At 34.6% G+C, this 8,115-nt stretch overlaps 1 pseudogene; it reads right to left on the minus strand.

Annotated features, from left to right (window-relative positions):
- Positions 1-6,140: 6,140 nt before the first annotated feature.
- On the minus strand, positions 6,141-7,112 carry LOC149189275 (UDP-glycosyltransferase 85A1 pseudogene; annotated as a pseudogene).
- Between the last annotated feature and the right edge of the window lie 1,003 nt (positions 7,113-8,115).

Here is an 8,115-nt window from a genome sequence, read left to right on the forward strand (position 1 = left end):
TAGAAGATTCCCACTTGTGGCTAATAGTCTATATTGTGCCTTTCAGGTTCTGGAGAAAGTGCATTCCTAGTGCAGGATCGTATGACTTTCCAAGAGAGCCCTACGCCTTATGACGAAAGGAGAATCGGCCGATAAAAGAAACCTTCGCGCCTCCTTGGCTGGGAATCACAAATTGACGTAGATGATAGAGGCAGAGCAGACGCTGTGAATAGGGCTTACTCCCTCGTACTCAACCGAAAAGAGCGTCGAATTCAGTTATATTGTTCATCTTCTTTGAACTCGCCGTAGAATTCTGATCCAGCCAAACGTATCATATCAGTTTTCGAAGAAATAAATGCCGACATCGATTCTCTTTCTCGAACTTAACTGTCCTTAAATAGGTGTGCGTAATCTTCGCTACCGAACGATCAGTCTTACAGGAATCATTAATGAAATAACAGTCGTGATATAGAGCTTCCCTTGAAAATGGAATAAAATCGTTTGTTTGCCATCAATACTCCTCTAATTACAATGTGAATTTTCTTTTTGATGATATATATATACCACCTTATATATATGGCCACGCCTCTTTTCTCTTAGCGATGGTGACAGGTTAGATTTTACCATGAATAACGCTCAGACATAAATGATGATGAATATATATAGAGTTCCGCCCGTTTATTCAGTTCAACCGGCGCATATGCAACCCGCGATCGCTCAAACTTATCCATCATATGATACAGTTATATGTAACATTTGATCAGTTGTCATTCCGCTTCTCTCTGGCACTCGATTTACTGCTTCCATCTTCTACGAGCTGCATACAGTTCGGCTGTATATATATACGCAAGCTTCAAGGAATAGTCATCGTATTCAATTCTGGACAGACTTGTATTAATATGCTTCCGCAGGCTATGATTAACTCGTTAGGACGCAGCTCTTTAAGGTTCAACTGTTATATATCTATATGCACAATAACTGGACCGGCCATTAATTAAAACCAATTGTCATATCTCTTCCCGGATAATGGCAAGGTAATAGCACCATTCGCCTTGTCTTCAACCCGTAACCGCTGCACGATAACCTTCAATCAACGCATACAATTCATATAATGGACCGCTTACAACAAAATAGAGACAGAGCGCAATTCAGGCGTGGACGGTTTTCGTTCTTCAAAAGAGACCATGCATAACAACAGATTCGGCCACAACAGTTATATCATATAAAGTCAAGCCCCAATAGTTAACCAATAGACCATTGCGCGCTGGAAAAGAACGCCAAAAAACACAAGGTAATGCACAGCAGTTTATATGTGTAAACTAGAACTATCAGCACGCCCCGTTTATTCCATCGTTTATTACCATATATACATTACAGAGTGAATCGATTCAGCATTATTACACAACCAAATCGCATGAGGAAACCAGTTCAACCTTTAACGCACAAACTTTTAGCGCAGAGATGCATTCAAACGTTTTGTATTCCCATAAAGTACTCTCATAATTCAAGCTCAACCAACAATATTATTGCACCCAGAATTCACAATCCACATAACATTAATGGTCAAAGCATAGGTTTGGTGACTAAAACACAACAAAAAAACCACAAGAAAACAGTCACTCAAATATGAGCAGCCCAGGAGATCGCCCGCTCTGATACCATGTTAAACAGACATGGATAGCAAGACAATAGGAAGATAAATCAGTTAGTTCAATTTTTATTAACAAAAGATGTACATTTATAGTACAATAGGTGACTCTTGGGATTCAGATCCCAAGGTCTCTTGGACTGCTTTGTCCATTCAACTTCCACGCTAACCCTTTAGGATTAGGTGTCCAACAGAAACAACATAAGTAGATGCAGAACAAGACAGAAAAATTGACACAAAATTGGGTGAAAAAGTAGATGCAATAGTTGATGCAAACTTGAACACAAAATAGGAATCAAACATGGATGAAAAAGTGGAGGAAAACATGGGCACAATAGTAGGCATAAAACTTAGCATGAATTGCGGTGAAACAAATGTGGATACTACAATGAATGTAAAAAAAAAAGAGACACAAACTTCAATGCACAAAGGAGGAAAAATTGGATGAAGAAAGGGATGTAAAGATGGGCAAAACATGGGTGCAATAGTGAACACAAAATTAGTTGCAAATTTGGACAAATCAAAAGTGGATGTAAAAGTAGATTCCAAATGGGATGCAAAAAACATAAACAATATTTGATGCAAACTTGGACACAAAAGAGGATGCAAATGTGGATGCAATAGTGGAAGAAAATGTGGGTTGCAACGATAGGCATAAGATATGGCACAAATCATAGCACAAAAAAAGTGGATGTAATAATAGACCAAAAAAAGAAAGATGCAAACTTAGATGCAAGACACGATGCTATAAGGGATGTAAAAGTGGATGCAAACACGAGTGCAACATGAGAAACAAAATTGGATGCAATGGAAGTACATGCAAAAAAAGATACAAAATGAGATGCAAAACCCACACAAAAGTGGATGCAAAAATAGATGCAATATTTTATGCAAAAGAGGATGTGAAGATGGATGCAAAATTGGAAGAAAACGTGGGTACAATAGTAAGTACAAAACATGGCACAAATTGTGTTAGAACAAAAGTGGATGTAATGATAGATGCAATAAAAGAAGCAAATGAAGATGAAAAATAGGATGCAAAAAGGGATGTAAAAGTGGGTGTAAACATGGGTGAAACAATGGACGTAAAATATAATGCAAAAGTTTATGCAACAAAATTTTATGCAAAAGTAGATGCAATACAAGACACAAAACCTTATGCAAATATTGAGCAAAAGCGGATATAAAAAGGGATTAAAAATAGATGTAAAAGTCTATCAAAACCTAGATGTATATGAGGATGCAATCGTGGATGCAAATTTAGAAACAAAAAAGGGTGCAAAGGGAGGTGTCAAACTAGGTGCAAATTATGGCACAAGTAAAATGGATGCAATAGTGGACACAATAACAGATGAAAAATAGGATGTAAATATGGATGCAAAACAAGATGTAAAAGTCAATGCAACAAAAGTAAATGCAAAATTAGATGCAAAAAAATGCAAAAATGGATGCAAAAAATGATTTAAAAAATGATGCAAAAGAGGATGCAAGAGATGATGCAAAAGTCGATGCAGGTGTAGGCACAAAAAGTGGATGCAATAGAGGATGCAAAAGATGGTGAAACAAAATTAGGTGCCAAACTTGATGCAAAACATGGTGCAAAGGATGGCACAAAACTTGGCATAAAACGTGGCGTAAAACTTGGTGTAAAATCTGGTGCAAAACCTATTACAATCCCTGGTGCTAAACTTGATGTAAGACTTAGTGAAAAACTTGGTGAAAACTTTGCATCATGTTTTGCACCATATTTGATAAATGGACACAAAGAGCACAAAAAATGGTCTCTAGATGCAAAAAAGGAAGTAAAAACGGATGCTAATCACAGGGTTTTGTTGTAGTGACTTTATTGAAATTTCACACCAAAATATGGAGGACTACCTTCAACTCTACAATGAATCAAGCCTTATCTGTCACTTTGATGGCTTATGTCCACATTCAGATGATCTATACAAATGGATTCATATGGTTTGGACTGATGAGTGCAAGGTCATCTTCTACTCTAAAGGATTTTTTATAGTGATTTTTGATGAACTAGAAAAGCACCAGAAGGCCCTAAATCATGGGCCTTGGTTATGGGGTAAAGTTGGTTTGTTCATAACTTCCTAGTTTCTGGAGTTCGATCCTTCTACAATAGTATCACCAAATTTCCAATTTGGGTTCGAATTCTAAATTTTCCCACCCATATTTGGCACCTTTAAGTTTTTCAGGGCATACAAAATTTTTTCGGTCATTTTCCTACCACATATCCCTCTTGAGGGAAGTGCGACCTATACACCTACCGAAAAATATGTGTGGAAATTGTTATTAGTAAAGGGATGTTAGATTAAAACAATTTAAAAATTAGTGGTTTTCATTGAACCCAACCTCTGGATTACGAGAATATTGTGTTTTAGTGTTGAATTTGTCTACAAACTAGCCATATATACAATTCCTACCCTCTATTAAATTACATCAAGAGACAACACTTTAGATCTTCAAAATCTAAAAGTTCGAAACTTGTTAACCCGTCCGCTATGGAGGGTGAGACTTCTTCCATTTCAAATCAAGAGGAGAGTGGTGTTGACGATGGTATGACTCCAGAGAAGTAAGATCAAATTGTCACTCCTCGTCAAACTTATGCGGCTTCAATAGGGATCTCAGTACCCCTTGAAAACAGGAAATTGGGAAGTCAAGACATCTCTTTGGGTATTTTAAAGCGTGCACATGAATTGACTTCTTTTGAGACCGATAGGGAATCTCCTTCAGATCTCACCAATAATTTACAAATTACTTTGGTTGATTCACCTCCTGTAGGTCAGAAAAAGGTTGCGAGAAAGAGAGGAAAGAAGAGTCACTTTGAAGACCATAGCGAAGTCGGGTGATTCGGTTTGGTCTACCAAATCCATGCTCTGTCACAGTCCTTAGATGGACATCTGCTACACCAATGTAATTTTATTTTCTTTGATAATAGAAAGTATATATATATATATATATAGAGAGAGAGAGAGAGAGAGAGAGAGAGAGGAATACTCATTAAAATTTGTTAGCATATCACATTTCAATTTCCCAAGAATGTTATTCTTATTATTCTATTAATTTCTCAATAGAGTAAAATACATTTAAATATGAATGTTTTTTGTTTGTTTTTTATTATAAAGAGAAATTTACAACACAAAAGTTATTCATCTTAGGCCACACCAACCTTTAACATGGGGGGAAATTATGACAGAATAATTTTAAATTCATTTTAAAAGAAGGATATAGAGGTGAACTTTTATCCACTTATGTATGGCGAATAACTCCTTACTTTTCACCATTAAATCCTATTTCTTTGAACAAAAATTTGACAAAATAAGTATGACTCAACTTTAATAATCTTTGTATACACATATCACAAGATCATTAATATAACATCCTTAAATACAATATCAAATTTAATCGCTAACTCTACCTCAAAATATTTCTTTAAAATTAATCTTGATTTAATAGTATAGAACTCATCACCATTAAATTCAAATCCTCTCTTTTCAGTAATAAATCCAATTCTTTTAAATATAATTTAAAAACAAAAACAAATAAATCTAATTTTCAAATAATTAAATAATTAAAAAAATGAAAGGAAAAATTGATAATGTTTACCTACTATATATTTTATAAAATTTAAAACATATTAACTTAAATCACATATCATTTATAAAATAATATTGTAATAAAAAAAAAACTAAACCAGTAATAATCTCTGTACGTACATATATTTTTAATGATAATAAAAAAATATAAAACCATTATAATTTTAACTTATGAAACATCTGCCATTCTCATTAATTTCGTAATGCTTAACTAATACCCCTTTAACATTTTAATAAAGTAATTATGTACATTGGAATTTACTTGGAATTTTGTGGATTAAACTACGATTCGGAAGAACTGGGCGAAATGGAGTGTGAACCACGTAGACGATAGAGTCACGTGTATGGATCATCTAGCTTGTGTGCTTTTGACAATTTGACTTTCTTACGTACGAATACACGTGTGAGGGGCGTGCCACAACGTCATCGATAGATGCCTCAAGCACTATGAGATGCCATGTAAGCTGGGCATAAATTTTTCTCTATTTTCCAGACTTCTGGTTGGTGCTAGATCTTCTGTTACTGCTCGGATCATTTAATCGCCACAATCAAAATATCTAGAAACAGAGTAGAGTCTAGTGAAAGAAGATACTTAAAAAGGAACCTTACTGGTGCCTAAGAATCTGATTTCAATTACTTTAAAACATTTGAAGGAAAAGGATGACAATTATGAACCATTACAGTCTAGGTAGTACATGATTACATAATCTGTACCAGATGAAGCCATTGAAGCCATGAAATGGAGCAAGCGTGATGACCATATTTAATATTTTCAACATCTAAAATATTTTCTTTTTTAAGAATGATACTGGTTTTGCATATGTGGTAAACCCACTTATGAGTAAAACCTGAAAGGCTTGAAAGCAAGCTCTCTTGACATCTTCTGGACTTCAAGTCAAATGGCTTCATGTTTTGGATTGGTGCACTTTACTCATCGTCATGGCATTAACGAAAGTGTTTAGGTTCAGAAAAGAAGATCCTCCATGAAGGACGGCCTTTGTTGCCGACTCTTTGAGTTTGAGAACGTTGTCTCTCATCTTCTTTCCTTCCGCTGTTCTCATCATTGTCCTCACAACATCCTCAACCTCTTCTTTCGTGACCACCTTGCGGTCATCCACATCCACGTCTTCAAAATCGAGGCCGATCTTCCACACCTCCTTAGCGAATCTGCAGTTGAGAAACTGATCGCCAAAATATGGGAATCCCACTGACGGAATTCCCATGCTCATGCTCTCCAACATAGAGTTCCAACCACAGTGCGTGAGGAATAATCCCACTGAAGGATGGGCAAGGACTTTTACCTGTGGCGCCCACCTCAGAAACAATGTCCGTTTCTTTGTTCGTTCTTCAAAGCCCTCAGGCAAAATTGCAGCCTGACCATCTGCGATATCTAACCTGAGAACCCATAAGAAAGGTTGTCCGCTGTTCTGTAGCCCTAATGCCAGCTGCTCCGGCTGTTGTTTTGATTTGACAGCGATGCTCCCAAACGAAATATATATAACCGATCCCGGCCGTTGCATATCCAGCCAGGTGAGGCAGCCCTCCTCCTCCTCCCACAGACTGCATCCCGATGCCCTTCCTTGTAAAAAGTTGGGAAGAAAAAGAGGTCCAATGGCCAAAGCAGGACAGCCATTCAAAGAAAGTGCCCTTATTGCATCCCTCCCTTCGAGCTCCTCGAACATGTTCACTAATACATAGTCGCCTTTGCTTTGCTTCTGTGATTCATGGAGGAAGGCTTTGAAAAGAATGTCGGATGGATCTTGGGAGCGATAGAAGGATAACAGGTCGGTCAGCTTCAGTGGTGGGATGTTTCCGGGAAGACAGGTGATGAAATTTTCTGGATTATTCGCCTCCGTTACTGAAGAAGGTACCAACATAGTATAGTTATTGTCTTTGCAGAGCAAATGAAAATAGTTGAATGAAACAAACCAGGATTTATAAGCATAACGTAAAAACTATAAATATGAATGAATGTTTCATCTTTCATATTCGATTGCATCGAGACTCACCAAGACCATTTATATTTAGATGCATCGATAGCGATCATGAGTTTTTATTGTGTAGTTAGGTCTCGTAAATGTAATCGTGAGAATTAGTTAAGGGAAGAGGCTAATTTTGTAACCTTGCTGTATGTGTAGGTATGTTAATATGGAGTTTGACAAGTGTTTTTAAAACAAAAATAAAAATAAAATTTAAATGGAATAATAATATTTTTTATAATAAAAAATTAAATAGGTTAGAAATAAAGTAATTAAAATGGAATAATAATATTTTTTATAATAAAAAATAAATATGTTAGGAATAAAGTAATTAAATTTAAAAAATCTTAAATCTTAATTTTTTTAAAAATATTTTAACATTAAATTTAAATAAATTATTTAAAATTTTATGTTAACTAATTTATGTGGATATTAAATTTATATATATTTATATATATATAAAATAGTTAAATGAAAATATTTTGATGTTATATATAATAAAATATTCAATGTGGGTTATCAATATAATATATTAATACTAGCTATACTTAAAAATATATTAATAATAAAAAACCATTTTAATTTGTATTGTAAAATGTCTTGATGTACATGTTATGTAAAATATTTTAATGTCAACTATGTATGTATTATATATTAAAAATATATATATATTAAATATATATATATATATATATATATATATATATATATATATATCATGAAAAAATAAGTTTTTATGGTTAAAACCTTCGAAACTTAAAATTTTACAGTTTGGTAACAATAAATGATTACACATTGCATTTTGCACTGTAAAAAAGTTTGAACATAAAGAAATTCAATCGCTTTAACCTCATGTTAAATCCATGCTTAAGATGGATCTATAATGGTTAAAATCCTCCTT

This window comes from Pinus tabuliformis, chromosome 3_1 (genome assembly GCF_031772625.1).
Source record: "Pinus tabuliformis cultivar Carrire ecotype Pingquan chromosome 3_1, CPIR1, whole genome shotgun sequence".
Lineage (NCBI taxonomy): Eukaryota > Viridiplantae > Streptophyta > Pinopsida > Pinales > Pinaceae > Pinus > Pinus tabuliformis.